Raw genomic sequence first — 17707 nt, 5'->3', positions numbered from 1 at the left:
ACTTTGGATATCAGAATCTTAAAGGAAATGAGGTCCATTTGGTTTAGGGATCTACGTATATCAATATGTGGAGGACTAAATGAGGGCATAAAAGAATTTGTTGAATACAACTGAACCAACTCTAAAACGAAAAATATGTAAAATGGAATGCTGATTAAATGGAAATGCTTAACTCAGTAAATGATCAGTTTCTTATTTCTAATGGACCCAAGTCTGCACAATTCAAAACTGGGAAGAGGCAGACAGTATCACATGAAACACTCTGTGTATTATATCAGTTACACCTCAAGAGAAGAATTTGACTTTGCAAATTACAGAACTAGAAAGAAAACATTTTTTCTTTCATACAGGTTTAGTCTGTCCTTAGCAGGGGACTTGGGGGTAGATATTGGATTTAACTGTTATCTGTCACACAAGTGAAAGAATAAAGAGAAGTGTGTGACACGCTGGTGGGGAAGCCTTCCCTGGGACCAGTCTCAAGCGTCTGAGGTGTTCTGTGGCATCATAAGTCGCCAGGGTCTCTCTGGCTGGTACCGCCATTCTCATTCCCAAAGTGCTTCAGGGATTTGAATCAAATCCAAAGACTATTCTGCTGTTCATTCTGAACAGATTAATTCAGATTTGGCTAAAGGTACTGCTGAGAAGAGAAGAGTGAATCCTGATGGAAGGTCAACTTTCATGACTAAAAATAGAATTACCTTAAAAGTACATGGGGAGCTACGGGCAGATTTAGAAGGTAATACTCTTACAAAGAGATCCAAACTTAAAGGAAAAAGGACTGATGAGAACTATAACTGCCTATGACAGTCAGTGTCTTACATGTTTTTATTTTAAATTATGCAGAAAAATCACACAGAAATAGCTCTTTCAGCCAGTCCCAGTGGCTCATGCCTGTAATCTTGGCACTTCGGCTGGCTGAGGTGGGCGGATCACTTGATCTCAGGAGTTCGAGAGCAGCCTGGGCAACATGGTGAAACTTTGTCTCTACAAAAAAATAAAAAAATTAGCCAGGTGTGGTGCACTTATAGTTCCAGCTACTTGGGAAGCTGAGGCAGGAGGATCTCTTGAGCCTGGGAGTTTGAGGCTGCTGTGAGCCGAGATACTGCCACTGCACTCCAGCCTGGGCAACAGAGACCCTGTCTCAAATGAAAAAGAAAGAAATATCTTTTTTTTCTCACCCTAGATTATAATTTTCATCGGCCACCTCCAACCAATCAGTAAAATCTAATCTATCTGTACAGTATTCTGTGCAATTAATATGATAAACAAAGGAACAGAGCAGTAAAGACAAATCAGAATTGCCCCACATTTTCCCATTTTGGGTACTCACGAGAACAGAGATGCTACCTCTTAAGGGTTTAGGACTGGCAAGGAGAAAGAATTTTGCCCGTTAGTGGAGCTACTGATGACGAAAAGAACTTGATTTAGAGAACAACTGCTGGATGGACAACTTGAGACAGGATTAATACCCTCCTATTTCAGCCTAAAATGCCAGCATAAAAACAAAGAGAAGCAAAAATTGACATCTGAGTTGTAACAGATGTATTGAATAAACTGTAGTGTAATGTCCATTCCAGGTCTTACTCACCAAGGTACTGGTGATCACAATTAAGTAGTTTGGATAAGGGGCACTGACTTTGGGCTAAGAAAATCGTCTCTTTTTTGCCTCAGCTGTTCTGTTTCTGTTACGATAATGTCTGGGCTGAGATGCTTAAATCCAGTTTCACAGCTGAGTGTCATGGCTCATGCCTGTGTTGTCAACATTTTGGAAGGCTGAGGTGGGCTGCTTGCTTGAGTCCAGAGGTTTAAGACTTACATGGGCAACGGGGGCAAAGCCCAAGAAATACAAAAGAATTCTATCTGCAAAAACTAGCCAGGCATGGTGGCATGTGCCACCATGTAGTAGTCCAGCTACTTGGGAGGCTGAGGTGGGAGAATCAGCTGAGCCCAAGAAATGGAGGCTGCGGTGAGCCATGATCGCACCGCTGCCCTCCAGCCAGGGCAACAGAGCAAGACCCTGTCTCAAAAAAGAAAACTCTTGCTTCAAGGTTCTATGCAGATGAATCTTTGCTTGTTAACCCTGTGACTATGTAATGCTTTGTGTTCCTCTCACTGGAATTACCTTGTTCCTTATCTCTGTTCTCTCATAACGGCCTCCTCTAAGCAGTATTAGCATTCTTTGCTCTGACCCCTTTGTTCTCTTGCCTGTTGTGACAATGGGAAACACTTAAATTTTCTCTGGCCAAAAGAGACCAAAATGAAACTAGACCTGACATTTCCACAGTGCAATGGTATGTCTTTCGAGCAGCAGGCCCTGTAGTGGATGCTGTGGTGTGCTACTTAGGTTCTTGTGCAGCTCTGAGGCACTCACTCCCCCAGCTCCCAGCAGTGTTGTCTGCTTAAAGCCCACAGCTGAGTCCCTGCCCGGGAATTGCACTCAGCTGAGGAACTTCCTGGCCCACAGTTATGTCTCTCTCCACCCTGGGTCAGCCTGCATTCAATGGCTGGTCAGCATGGAAGAGCAAGGGCCCGGCCCCCTTGCCTCAATGTAGGAATGTTAAAGGGCCACAGCAGCTCCAGCGCCTGTGGATGGGCTGAGATTTCAGTCGCAATTGCCTGGCAGATCAGCTTTGCCTCTGCTTCATCCTGCTCTCCTCTCTTTCTCATAAATCTGCATGTCGTTCATCTCAGAGTCTGTTCCACGGAACCCACTCTAATGATGAATTCCATTAAGGTTAATGAAAACGTCATTTCCAGTATCTTCTGGGTTACATTAGATTTATTCAAGTGTGGTAACAAATTAATAATTGAGGATGGATTGTGCCATTATGAAAGCACTAATTCATAATTCTTTAAACTTTCTTCTAAATTATCAGTCATTTTACATTTAGCAATTTGTATTTCTTGGTGCATACTTCTTTTAATAACAAGCTTATAGGAAAAATAGGAATTAGATGAGCACACTACCTACTTTGAGTTTTATTCTGTTCTAATTATTTTATTTATTTTAATTCTAAGGCAAAGCATTTTGGGATAATTTGAAAAAGCTTGTCCATGACTCACTTTCTTTTTTAGTTCTTTAGCTTTAGGTTTAGTGTTAAATATGAAAACTTTATAAGAAATTTCAAGAGAACCTTCAAGTAGACTATGATTTTATCTGTCCCCAATCCCTTACGTTGGGTAAACTCCCTACCCCTACAACATGAGTTCCCAATGGAATGTCTGTCATAATGCTACCCTAACCCCAGGCATCAGCAGTGACCCAAGCTGGCCAGTAAGGGAATCCCATCTCCTTGGCACAGTGATGGACCCAGGGTATTTTTATAAACTAAACAGGGCTAATGAGATGGTTTCCTAGAATTTACATATACTTTCCTGGGGAGGAAAAGGATATAGCCATGAGCATCCTGTAGCCACCTTTTCCAGAGTGTGTCAAGAACCTACCCACAGAAGGAAGCCAATATCCAGTGAGAAGCGAAGCTGAAAGGTGAAATCATTTGCGTGCCTGTGAGTCAGGAGTTCAGCCCACTCTTTGGACATCCCGTATGAGCCAATAGATTCTATTTTACTTGACTAGTGTAAGTTAGGTCACTTAGAAAAAGACTTAACACAAAGTTTTATATCACCATCTTTGCACTTGAATCATCCTGAGGACTCAATTTCCAGCATCTTTTATGTAAGAATAAAGGCAGAAACCACTATATTTCATACTCAGCTAGACTTTCTCTAATCTTTTCCCCAAACCCTTTAGTTATTTTCCTTATGTAGCCATAATCCCTGATATTTTTAGTCAGCCAGTGCTTAAATGTCTTCATAAAGCACTGCTTTGCAATTTCTCTAATAGTATCATTTCGTGCTTTCTAACATAGACGAGTTTCTACTTCAGAGATTGAAGTCCCCTGTGCTACGTTTTCTTTGACTTAGTAGTTTGTCTGTGTGAAGATGAGCTTTTGGACTGTGAAACTGCAGCCAACGTACATGGTTTCCCTAACAGCAATTTTCTCAAACTGCCGACAAATTGCTTTGGAGAAAATAGCCTCTCTAGTGCTAAATTTGCAAACCTAAACCTATTGAGATAGCAAATATCACATGCTTCATGAAAGTAGTGATGGGAAGTCAGTCATAGACAATTATGTGGAAACTTGCCATCAAGTGTATAATACATCAGCATCTTGAAGACTCTGTAGGACTGCCTTTTTATGGCCGTTTAAATGTGTTCTAAGAATCACAGTGACAAAATTAGCTCACTGACAAATGATTTTTGCGGCTCTAGAGTAAAATTATTCTGCAAACGAAAAGCCCATGACTTGGGTTATAAAGCTAGTTTAAGTTGATGTTCAACCCTTCTGTTAACTGCTGACGTTTTCACAGGTGTTCATGTGGCATGAATGTGGAAGCTAAAACAGAAGCCCAGCAGAACATACGCCGTGGATTTCTCTGGTAGTCACCGGGGAAGCCTCATAGTTTATATAAAGCATGATTTGTGCCTTATTCGCATCAGCAATTCTCAGTTACAGAGCCACAGGATGTTAGAGAATAGGGAAGCACCTAATAGATTGTCTAGCGTAGTTCCTTGAAATTGTGGCTCAGAGAAATAAAAATGACTCACCTAGGTTTTCACAGCTAGCAGATGACATAGCCCGGAGCAGATCCCGGTTTCCTTGCAAGTGGGCTGGAGCTGCCTTCCTGCTTCTCTTTTGCAAATGTTTCCTTCATCATAACCCATAGGTTTGCTCTCACCTCTAGCTGTGATTTGATGGAAACAGCACTAGCTTTGAGGACTTAGATTTAAGACATTTTCGAGATTCCTAGACATTTTCGAGATTCCTGGTCTTGGTCAAATATTGTAATCTTTCTGTGCTCCATTTTTTCACACATCTTTTCCTCTATATCATAGGACAGCTATTGGAATTAAATGAAATGACACAAAGCAATTTGCAAACTTTAAATTATTTTGCAGTCACAAGTTATAATAATCAAATGGAAATAGTGATTAAAAGAAAAAAAGCAGATCATAGCAATCATTGGTAACTATTTAGTACATTTCTCAGTGTAGCACTGGGCTAAGTTCTCAGCAGGGATTTTTTATTTTCCCAGAAAAGAATTCTGGGAAATGTTTTCCACCAAAGGACAACAAAGTAACAAAGGGATTTCTGGAGGGTTGAGTAAGTCAGGGTATTTTGCCTCTTACACAATGCTATGGTGAATTTAGATGCCTTTGACTGTAAGTACCCGAAAGCCCTGACTCAAAGTGCCTAAAACCGAGGTAGGGCAACTCCAGCCTGGTTTGCCAGGGTTCCAGCTCAGCTTCCCCGCATTTTGATTCTGTCCTTCACGTTTTGGCTTCTTCCTCAGCTGGTAGCATTTCTAGCCATCACATCCAGGCAGAATGAAAGGAGGAGTTGAAAAGGTCTGATTTTTCGGTGTTACCTACTTAAAAGTGGAGAAATTTTTCCAGGACCTTCATCCAACTCCTCCTCATATCTCTTTGGCCTGAAAAGGATACCACGGAACTACTATAAATGGCTCAAAATCATCAGAATACATTTGCCTGGGTTGGGGATGGAGCCACCATTTCCTTAAACGTCGGTGGTATGGTAGAGGGATGGGTGCTTGGGCAAAAGTAGTGAGGAGAGGTTCATGGAGTCCTGAGGCTCTGCTTTTCTCACTGCTCTGTCTTTGTCACCGGTCTTCTGTCTACGGCAGCAATTAATAATAAAGGTGACGACCTTTGTTAATACCAGTCCTGTGCCCAGCCAGCCTATCAATTCTAGAGCAATGGGGAGTACCTAGAAATTAAACCAATATGAATTTTGTCAGCATCCTGTTCCTTCGTACTATATTATCCTGCTGTTGTGGTATTAAATAGGCATGTTGGAAAACAGAAAAGCAAGTTATAAATTATTATGACAAATTTAATGGAGAAAGCAGATTTTCAGGAATCTAGAAAGAAGAGTAGCAGCGGTTTGGAAGACTGAAGAAAACAGTTACCTGAGATGGAAAAAAAATGGCACCAGATGGACCCCAGAGTGACATGGAAAATGCAGCTGAACACATTAGAAGGTCAAGAAAGAAAGACATTCACATTGAAAACAATTTTAAAGAAACTGTAAATGTCAAAAGAAACATACTTGAAAGCCATATGTGACCCTTGGGGTGTCAATCTATGGCTATTAGTAGAAGAATGGAGGAGAATCATTTGATGCTATCTAATTTCTAATATACAAATGTAGAGGTATCTGCAGAAATCTGAAGTTTAATCACTACTCTAAAACATTTCTGGCCGGGTGCAGTGGCTCACACCTGTAATCCCAGCACTTTGGGAGGCCGAGGAAGGTGTATCACAAGGTCAGGAGTTTGAGACCAGCCTGACCAACATGGTAAAAACCTATCTCTACTAAAAACACCAAAAAAATTAGCCGGGCTTGGTGGCACACACCTGTCAGGAGGCTGAGGCAGGAGACTTGCTTGAACCTTGGAGGTGGAGGTTGCAGTGAGCCGAGATTGCACCACCACACTCCAGCCTGGGTGCCAGAGCAAGACTTTGTCTCAAACAAACAAAACCATTTATGTCCTTTATATTTAAAAATAAATATTTAATTTTCAATATATTCAAAACTATGTTTGGCTATATTTCATTTGTATTGATTTTTTTCATATATAATATCAAACAGAAGAAATTTCCCAAAATTATTACGCCCAAAAGTTTTATGTTTTCAAGACTAATTCTCAACAGAAATAAAACAGCTCATGCTCCTTAGTGGTAAAGTTTTTTTGTTTTTTGGTTTTTGGTTTTTGGTTTTTTTTGAGACGGAGTTTCGCTCTTGTTACCCAGGCTGGAGTGCAATGGTGTGATCTCGGCTCACTGCAGCCTCCGTCTCCTGGGTTCAAGCAATTCTCCTGCCTCAGCCTCCCGAGTAGCTGGACTACAGGCGCGCGCCACCATGCCCAGCTAATTTTTTTGTATGTTTAGTAGAGACGGGGTTTCACCATGTTGACCAGGATGGTCTCGATCTCTTGACCTAGTGATCCGCCTGCCTCGGCCTCCCAAAGTGCTGGGATTACAGGCTTGAGCCACCGCGCCCAGCCCATGGTAGTTTTTTAAATGCCCAGCGTATTCAATTATTTTTCTCATTTCTACTCAAGTAGTACTGCATCTAATCGGATTCAATATTTTTATTTTCTTGGCTAATGTGTCAAAGACGGCTGTTTTCCATCTCTCTTTTTAGCAGTCTAAACTGTATAAGCCATCCATATGCCAATAAAGGCATGAGTGCTTTCCTATGCCATTTTACAGATGCAGTGCTAATGGTCATTTTACTGTTTAGCTTTGAAATCTTACTTCTTCTCAACCTGTTCTCATCCCCAGCTTGAATTAGCATTAAAAACAATGGAAGTCACTTTTTCTACCATGTCAGGAGACCAGAAAGATGATTGCATAACTGTCAACATTATTAAGTGCCCACAAATGCATTGAGACAGGACAAACGTACCTGAGTCTATTTTTGGCTGGTGAAATACTCACCATTTTTGGCAGTGTGAACAGGTCATGCGCCTGCAATCTCAGCTCAATGCAAACATGGGCCGTAGCTTTGATTTGTTTCCATGGTTTCAAATCACTGCAAATTATGCCCATGATGCAGCTTACTGTAATGTAATGCCTCCTGCTAAAACTCTGGTTGCAGCACCCTCCTAGTCCATCATCGTTTAAGAAATGCTATCACAAAACTAGCAATTCTGAGCTTTTCAAATCACAATTAAAAAAAAAATAACCTGTTTAAGTGTTTGATGTGTTTTTGATTACGGTGGAGAGAAAAAGAACGTACATGGGGTTGATGGAATCTCTAAATGTTATAGAGGAGAAATGTGAGTTTTGAGTTTTAAGAATAAAACACTGGGCCTCCTCATATTATCTGGGTGATTCTTTCGACTCAATATGTTATCACCACTGATATATAACGAGTTATCAACAAGCTAACTTCAATCTTCTGGTAAGATGGTATCCTGCCATGTAAACATTTACTTTGGTCAGTTGAAAAAAATTAAATAGGATGCCACATATGTTAAATAAATTAGGCTATACCTACAAAATTTAAAAAGCCACAACCAAGGTTACATGTATTTGTTACAATGAGGATAGCCAGAAAAAAAGCATTTCTAAATTCTGGATCCGCCACTTCTCGCCATGGTAAATTTGTGAGACATTTGCAGAGCAGAGACTCTGCAAAAAATATACACTTCATCTCCAGGGCTTTGACTAGAAACTCCTTAGGAGACTCTCAGGCCTATGTGGATTAGTCTCCCCAAAACTCACGTCCACCCAGGGCCTCGTTCATGACCTTATTTGGAAATAAAGTCTGCAGATATAGCTAGTTATGATGATGTCATACTGGGGCAGGAAATAAGTAGAATAGTAGAGCCAAATTCAGTCACAATGTTTTCGTAAGAAGACAGACACAGACTCACAAGGAAGAAGGCCATGTGACAACAGAGGCAGATGTTGGAGTAATGAAGCTATAAGCTATTAACACCAACCATTGCCAGCAACCTGCAGAAGCAGGGAGAGAGGCAGAGAACAGATCCTCCCTCAGACTCTGGAAGGAGCCCGTCTTCCTGATGTCCTGAGTTCAGACTTATGGCCTCCAGAACAGTGAAAGGATAAGTTCCCGTTGTTTTAAACCACCCAGCCTGTGGTATGTTTTCACAATGGTTCTAGGAAACTGATATACTTGGTGAGGCCTGAGCAGTGTATGTGCTATAAGGACTCCCCTGCCCATATTTTCAAGGCCTGTACTAGAAATTGACCCCCTTTCTCTTAGCCTATGTTCCTTTCTCCTGGCCTATAACCTACCTTTGGCCATCAAGGTCTTCCACTCCAACAGAGCAATGACCAATCCAAAGAAGAGTGTTTTCTTAGAGACCAGAGAACAGCCAGGCTAATAGCCCATCCCATGCCATTGTTCCCATTGATTCCACCTTGTCCCTAGTAAAGAAATAGAGAATCCCTGCCCAGTCAGATGCTCTACCTCTCCCAAGGCCTTCTGGTGATATCAGCTATTTGGGGATTCAGAGAAAGGATCCATTCAAAAAATAGCCCACATAAAAGAAAGAGTTTTAGGCTGGGTGTGGTGGCTCACACCTGTAATTCCAGCACTTTGGGAGGCTGAGGCGTGTAGATCACAAGGTCAGATCAAGACCATCCTGGCCAACATGGTAAAACCCCATCTCCACTAAAAATACAACAGTTAGCCGGGCATGGCAGCACATGCCTGTAGTCCCAGCTACTCAGGAAGCTGAGGCAGGAGAACTGCTTCATCCCAGGAGGCGGAGGCTGCAGTGAGCCAAGATGGTGCTGCTGCACTTCAGCCTGGGTGACAGAGTGAAACTCCATCTCAAAAAGAAAAAAAAAAATAAAAAGTTTTAAATTTGTTTTCCCCTCACTCCAAAACCTCTGATTCCTAATAATTGTACGTGAGCCTCTTCTTCTCAAGTGGTATAATAAGAAGAGTTGAGATCTGTCAAGGGATTGGAGTAAGCCCAGAGGGGGGCTTCTCAGAATTGATGATACACATGCTTAGTTGCAATGTAATTCAAAAAATGCTAATAATTACCTTCATTGTGCCAGGTTCTGTGCTAAGTAATGAGGAGTCAACAATCAATAAGATATGAACTCTGCCCTCACTCAGGGGTGAGACAAACAGACCAATAAAATGCACTACAATGGTTGGTATGTTGGGGTAAGAAAAGATCACTTAAACCTAAGAGAAGACTTACTAAAAAATGTGATATTCTGGAACTGGAATTTCTTACCCTCAGCTTTACTGACATTTTGGACTGGATAATTCTTGGTCATTGGGGGCTGTGCTGTGCACTGCATATATTTAGCAGCATCCCTGGCAAAATGAGATTTGCATTTTAGAATAACTTTTGCTGCAGTGTTTAGGATGTCCTAAAGTAGAGCAAGACTAAATACACAAAGATCAATTTTAAATGTTTGCTACAGACCAGGTGCAGTGGCTCACACCTGCAATCCCAGCACTTGGGGAGGTCAAGGCCGGTGGATCACCTGAGGTCGGGAGTTCAAGACCAGCCTGACCAACATGGAGAAACTCCATCTCTACTAAAAATACAAAATTGGCCTGGCATGGTGGCACATGCCTGTAATCCCAGCTACTCAAGAGGCTGAGCCAGGAGATTGATTGAACCTGGGTGGCAGAGGTTGCAGTAGGCCGAGGTGGTGCCATTACACTCCAGCCTGGGCAGCAAGACCGAAACTGTCTCAAAAAATAGAAAAATGTTTGCTACAAGAATCTTTGCAAATCCTGTGCTAACATATGGCAGCAGGATAAGAAGTAAATGCAATGTTAAAGAAATGTTATTCAGGAGGACGGGTCATGAGGGAGATGGGGGAATTGAGTTTCACTCTAATTCTGGTTTGAGATCCTGAGCTAACAGTAGTACCACTCACAATTATGAGAAAAGGTGAGAAGCAAGAAGAAAGGTGAGAGACTCAGGACAATATAAGTTAGGGATATTTTGAGTGTAGCTGTGAGGATTGCATTCAAGTGAATACAAGAAAATCGAAGGTAGTGGTTAATTCTTATTTCCTCAGTCTTATAAACCGGGGAGCATGCAATCCAAGCTGAATTCCATATCTAAATAATACCATCAGGTATTAAATACCATTATTTAGTTGTCCTGCTCTTCATCCCAATAGTATATTATCTCCATGGTCTCAGAACAACTACTGTACCTCTATAGTTCTGGGAAGGAAAAAGAATAAGGAGAAGAGGATACTCCCAAATACGTCACATTTGCAATACTTTTAGCATGGCACCCTTAACAATAAATGTGTAACGGTTAATGTGTCAACTTGACTAGGCTACGGGGTCCCAAGATAGCTGGTAAAACATTATTTCTGGGTGTGTCTGTGAGGGTGTTTCTGGAAGAAATTAGAATTTGAATTGGTAGGCTGAGTAAAGAAAATCTGCTTACATAGATGAAAGATTTAATCTGTTGAGAACCTGAATGTTATAAAAAAGGTGAAGAAAAGGCTGGTTGGTCTTCTTTTGATCAGACATCTGGATTAGCCCTAAATCACATTCTTGTGCATTCTAAACTAGGCTTCATTTCTGTTACTCAAATTCTGAATTAGCAAAATATTTTAGAAGAAATAAAAATTTTTAATTAAAAAATAGCAAAAACCAGAGAATAAGTCTAAGGAAATATGTAATTAAGTCAAAGGCACAGATTACCCTTAGACTGGTTAATAGATACCTGAACAGTTACTTGAATAATTCAGTCTTAGTGACAGCAGTTACTGAATCTTCAGAATACAATCAAATAACTCAGTAAAATAATGGTGAACACTGTTGTTACAGATTCTACTACAAATTATCTTCAATGCATTTTTAAATTATGTTATCATGGAACTGCATATCCCTAGGGACAGCAAAAATGAAGCTAAACCAAATGTTGAAGACATTATTGTAATGAGTCAGGAGAAACCTGAGCCTGGCCTGTGATGTCATTTGTTCTGCTCAACTGCAGTCACTTAAATCTAAGGCTTATTTTATATTTATTATTATTAATCAAATAAATGGGAAAAATCAAGATAAATTATTTGGCTTTAGTCAATTCAAAAGCTATCAAATTTACAAAAAGTAAAGCTCTGCTTTCTAAATATTACAAAGAAAATATAAACCTGAAATAGCGCATCGCATTACACTTCTCTAAATGCAAGTGCCGTAATTAATTGTCCATTTCAAAATGTTTCGAGCTACCTCATGTTAGGAGAGGCAGCATTATTAAAAGAGTAAATTAAGTGTTGTTTAAAATCTCTCCTGAGTTTTAAAAACAGGGTTTCAAATTATTCCTAATTACCTAGAATTAGTTGGAGTCATCCTATTTAATTCAATTTAACAAAATTTCTTGGTATATCCTATGCACAAAACACTGAAAAAAATATCTGAGAAGTCACAAAGATGAATAAGACATCAATTCCAGCTTTATCCATTTATGTTTGACTGATACATAGCAATTGTACATGTTTATGGAGTACATGTAATACAATGTGTAATCACCAAAAAAAGTTATTTAGTATACCCATCACCTCAAACTTTTATCATTCCTTTGTATTGAGAACATTCCAAATCTTTTCTAGATATTTTGAAATTAGATAATAAATTACTGATAACCATTGTCACCCTACTATGCTATCAAGTTTATTTTGATAGAACTTATTCCTTCTATCAAAATGTACTTTTTATACCCATTACCTAACCTCTTCAGGAAATCGGTGTTATTTTAAGTGAAATAACACTTGTTGAATGCCTTCTGTGTATCTTTCATGCACTACAATAAAACTTCGTAACACTCTTTTTGATCTGTTTGACAGAGGAAGGAAATGAAACCCAGAGAGATGAAAGGGCTACCCGAAGGCGTCAGGGGGGTGGTGGTAGCACTGAGGTTGGAACTAGCCTTGCTGTTCCTAAGCCCAGTCATTCGTTACTATACCACATTTAGCTGTAAGGAAAAATAAAACAGAGAAATAGAATCCGCACTGGAGACTGGAAAGAAGAGAAAAATAGTAACTCCAGGAAGCGACATGCCAAGCAGAACTTCCATTTGGCAAAGCGCCTGTGGAAAACAAGCAAAGGGAGGAGAGTGTGGAACGGAACACACACCAACCTCAAGAATTCAGTGTGAGCCTCTAAAAGTGAGGCCTACAGGAGTAGGGAGAAAGCAGTCTTTGTGAAACTTTATTTACACAGAATGTGGTTTGTGAACTAGACTCCAAGGTTTGGGTAATTTTAGTAGGTGAAGAAGGGAGGAGGGAAAATTGGAGATGGGTCCTAGGAATCTACATCTTTAAGAAACTTCCCAGTACTTCTAGTGGATACTAAAATTTGAGAACTGCTTAGTCAGATATTTGGCAAGTATATCACTGTAATAAATAACTACATCAAATGTAATGGAAAAAGATTATTGAAAGGGAAAAAGCGTATTAATTTCAGCCATAAGATCAAATATTAAAAATTTCGAGGTGTACCTCCTTGATATGGTTTGGCCGTGCCCCTACCCAATCTCATCTTGAACTGTAGTCCCCATAGTCCCCACATGTCACTGAGGGGCCCAGTGGGAGGTAAGTGAACCATGGAGGCGTTACCCCCATACTGCTCCTCTCATGAGACTGAGTGAGTTCTCACAGAATTTGGCGGTGTTGTAAGGGGCTTTTCCCCCTTTGCTGGGCACTTGTCCTTGCTACCCCCATGTGAATAAAACATGTTTGCTTCCCCTTCCACTATGATTGTAAGTTTTTTGAGGCCTCTCCAGCCATGCTGAACTGAGTCAATTAAACCTCTTTTCTTTATAAATCACCCAGTCTCAGGTATGTCTTCATTAGCAGCATGAGAAGAGACTAAGTACACTCTTATCTACAAATAATGTGCATTTTATGTAGAACTGGGATTTTGATATAAGAACTTTCAACAGGCACTGATGTCAGCAACATGGCAGAATAAGAGTTTTCATTTATCCCAAAGTAATTTACAGATTCAATGCTATCCCCATCAAGCTACCAATGACCTTCTTCGCAGAACTGGAAAAAACCACCTTAAACTTCATATGGAACCAAAAGAGAGCCCGCATAGCCAAGTCAATTCTAAGCAAAAAGAACAAAGCGGGGGGCATCACACTACCAGGCTTCAAACTATACTACAAGGCTACAGTAATCAAAACAGCATGGTACTGGTACCAAAACAGAGATATAGACCAATGGAACAGAACAGAGGTCTCGGAGGCAACACAACCTTTCTACAATCATCTGATCTTTGACAAACCAGACAAAAACAAGCAATGGGGAAAGGATTCCCTGCTCAATAAATGGTGTTGGGAAAGCTGGCTAGCCATGTGCAGAAAGCAGAAACTGGACCCCTTCCTGACACCTTACACTAAAATTAACTCCAGATGGATTAAAGACTTAAACATAAGACCTAACACCATAAAAACCCTAGAAGAAAATCTAGGCAAAACCATTCAGGACGTAGGTGTAGGCAAGGACTTCATGACCAAAACACCAAAAGCATTGACAACAAAAGCCAAAATAGACAAATGGGACCTAATCAAACTCCACAGCTTCTGCACAGCAAAAGAAACAGTCATTAGAGTGAATCGGCAACCAACAGATTGGGAAAAAATTTTTGCAGTTTACCCATCTGACAAAGGGCTGATATCCAAAATTTACAAAGAACTAAAACAGATTTACAAGAAAAAAACTAACAAGCCCATTCAAAAGTGGGCAAAGGATATGAACAGACACTTTACAAAAGAAGAACTTACGTGAGGCCAACAAACATATGAAAAAATGCTCATCATCACTGGTCATCAGAGAAATGCAAATCAAAACTACATTGAGATACCATCTCACGCCAGTTAGAATGGCGATCATTAAAAAACCTGGAGACAACAGATGCTGGAGAGGATGTGGAGAAATAGGAACACTTTTACACTGTTGGTGGGAGTGTAAATTAGTTCAACCATTGTAGAAGACAGTGTGGCGATTCCTCAAGGACATAGAAATAGAAATTCCATTTGACCCAGCAATCCCATTACATATATATCCAAAGGATAACAAATCGTTCTACTATAAGGACACGTGCACACGAATGTTCATTGCAGCACTGTTTACAATAGCAAAGACCTGGAACCAACCCAAATGCCCATCGACGATAGACTGGATAGGGAAAATGTGGCACATATACACCATGGAATATTATGCAGCCATCAAAAACGATGAGTTTGTGTCCTTTGTAGGGACATGGATGAACCTGGAAACCATCATTCTCAGCAAACTGACAGAAGAGCAGAAGATCAAACACCGCATGTTCTCACTCATAGGTGGGTGTTGAACAATGAGAACACATGGACACAGGGAGGGGAGCACTACACACTGGGGTCAGTTGGGGGGAAATAGGGGAGGGACAGTGGGGGGTGGGGAGCTGGGGAGAGATAGCAAGGGGAGAAATGCCAGATGTAGGTGATGGGGAGGAAGGCAGCAAATCACACTGCCACGTGTGTTCCTATGCAACAATTTTGCATGTTCTTCACATGTACCCCAAAACCTAAAATGCAATAAAATAAATAAATGGGAAAAAAAAAAGAGTTTTCATTTATCCCCTCACAAAAACATCAGTTTGAAAAATCATTCAAGGCCGGGTGTGGTGGCTCAGGCCTGTAATCCCAGCACTTCGGGAGGTGAAGGCAGGAGAATCACTTGAGGTCAGGAGTTCAAGACCAGCCTGGCCAACATGGTGAAACCCTATTTCCACTAAAAATACAAAAATAAGCTAGACACAGTGGCACACACCTGTAATCCTAGCTAGTCTGTTGGCTGAGGCAGGAGAATCACTTGAATCTGAGAGGCAGAGGTTACAGTAAGCTGAGGTTGTCCCACTGCACTCCAACCTAGGTGACGGAGCTGGACTTTGTCAAAGAAAGAAAGAGAGAGAGACAAAGAAACCATTCAAAATATATACACCTACTATATACTCACAAAAATTAAAAATTAAAAAAAGGAAAACCATCCATGCACAAAAATATCTCCATAAGAGGTAAGAAATTCAGGAGAGAGTTTATAGCACTTGGGTGGAGCAGAGAAATAAGAAAAGATGTATTGAGTAGGATAGAAAAGATGACTTCACATTAGCCATGTCGTCCTCCCACAAGCCCACATGGCACAGCTTGGAGAAAGTCACCCTTCGTATTGGGGAAGTAGAGGAAAGTCAGTGCTTGATTTTGCCACAGATCCCCTTACTAGGCCCACCCCAATGCTATGATCTCAAATACGTGCGTAAGATTACACCACAAGGAACTAAGCCCAAAGGTAGCAGAAGAAAGGAAATAAAGATCAGAACATAAATAAATGAAATAGAAGTTAGAAAAACAATGCAAAAGAACAGTGAAACTAGTTTGTTTTTTTTAAAAAGATAAACAAAATTGAGCAATCTATGAAAAATTATATGCCAAAAACTTGGTTAACCTAAAAGAAATGCATATATTCTTACAAACGTACAACCTGCCAAAACCGAATCATGAAGGAATAGAAAATCTAAAGAGACAAATATTCAGTAAGGAGATTAAATAACTATTACAAAACCTCCCAGCAAAGAAAAGTTCAAGACCCAATGGCTTTACTGGTAAATTCTACCAAACATTTGAAAATGAATTAGTGCCAACATTTCTCAAATTGCTCCAAACATTGGGGAAGGGGGAACATTTCCAAACTTATTTTACAAGCCCAGCATCATCTTGATACCAAGGGCAAACAAGGGTACTATAAGAAAAAAAAATTACAGGCCAATATACTGGATAAACTGGTGTAAAACTCCTCCAGAAAATGCTAACAGGCTTAATTTAATAGCACATATACCACGATCAAGTGGGATGTATCCCTGGGATAATCTCATAAGCATTTATCACATTTGTCAGTAAATGTGATAAAACCATATTAATGAAATGAAGGGAAAAATTATATGATCATCTCAATAGGGGCAGAGAAAATAATGTTGGATTTAAAAATAAAATCTAACATCATTTCATGATAAAACGCTTAAAAATTAGATATAGAAGGGATGTACCTCAACATAATAAAGGCCATCTATGACAAGCCCACAGACAATGTCATGGGTAATGACGAAAAGCTAAAAGCTTTTCTCTAAGATCAGAAACAAGGTAAGGATGCCCACTTTCACCACATCTATCCAATGTAGCGCTGGAATTCCTAGACAGAGCAATAAGGCAAGAGATGGAAATAAAGGGCACTTTAAAAAGAAAATAAAAAGTAGAGCTGTCTCTGTTTGCAGATGACATGTGTTAAAGCACAGTAAGCAGGAACCCATTTGCCTGGAATTGTTTCTGTACCTGGGACCGTTAAGCAAGCAAACCTAAATCTAACTTGGAGGCATTCCTTGTAACTGATTAATTTTGAATCAAGTTTCAGTCAATCATAAATGGCAAGTAGCTGATTGCTTATATAACTTTGAGCCTCCAATTAAACCATATCCAAATAAGGTAAATACCTAGCTGTGGCCAATCAAGTAGTTTCTTTGTTCTCATGTTCAACCTGTTAAAGTTCACTGCTCACAATGCTAGACGGAGGCCCACAACCTCCTGTCAATTTTGGTGCTTCCCACTTCATGAACTGTTCTTTGCTAAATAAATATTGTTAAACTTTATTATGTCTCAAGTTTTTCTTTTTATATCTTTTTTTTTTTTTTGAGACAGAGTCTCACTCTGTTGCCAGGCTGGTACAATCTCAGCTCATTGCAACCTCTATCTCCCAGGTTCAAGCAATTCTCCCGCTACAGCCTCCTGAGTAGCTGGGAATACAGACGTGCATCAGCATGCCCAGCTAATTTTTGTATTTTTAGTACAGATGAGGGAGGTTTCACCAGGTTGGCTAGGCTGGTCTCTAACTCCTGACCTCAAGTGATCCACTTGCCTCAGCCTCAAAAATGTAGTGGAATTACAAGCATGAGCTATCACACCTGGCCTCAAGTTTTTCTTTTCTTTTTTTTTTTTTTTNAGAGAAACAAGGATTGTTTACAGATATGTGTCAGGCAGGAATTTACAAGTATGGATAACAAACATTAGTTTTCCCTGTCCTCCCTGGAGCTGGGATAGGCTGTGATCAGGCTCGTCTGGCATC

At 40.2% G+C, this 17707-nt stretch overlaps 1 long non-coding RNA gene across 1 annotated transcript; it reads right to left on the bottom strand.

Moving 5' to 3' along the window:
* Positions 1–470: 470 nt before the first annotated feature.
* On the bottom strand, positions 471–5644 carry LOC119466973. Its single transcript, XR_005195483.1, has 3 exons — positions 4610–5644; positions 1331–1483; positions 471–634 (listed from the first exon to the last, which is right to left on the bottom strand). It is a non-coding gene; the product is annotated as an uncharacterized LOC119466973 (long non-coding RNA).
* Between the last annotated feature and the right edge of the window lie 12063 nt (positions 5645–17707).

This window comes from Cebus imitator, unplaced genomic scaffold (genome assembly GCF_001604975.1).
Source record: "Cebus imitator isolate Cc_AM_T3 unplaced genomic scaffold, Cebus_imitator-1.0 Scaffold247, whole genome shotgun sequence".
Lineage (NCBI taxonomy): Eukaryota > Metazoa > Chordata > Mammalia > Primates > Cebidae > Cebus > Cebus imitator.
This window is presented reverse-complemented; position numbering and strand designations above follow the sequence as displayed.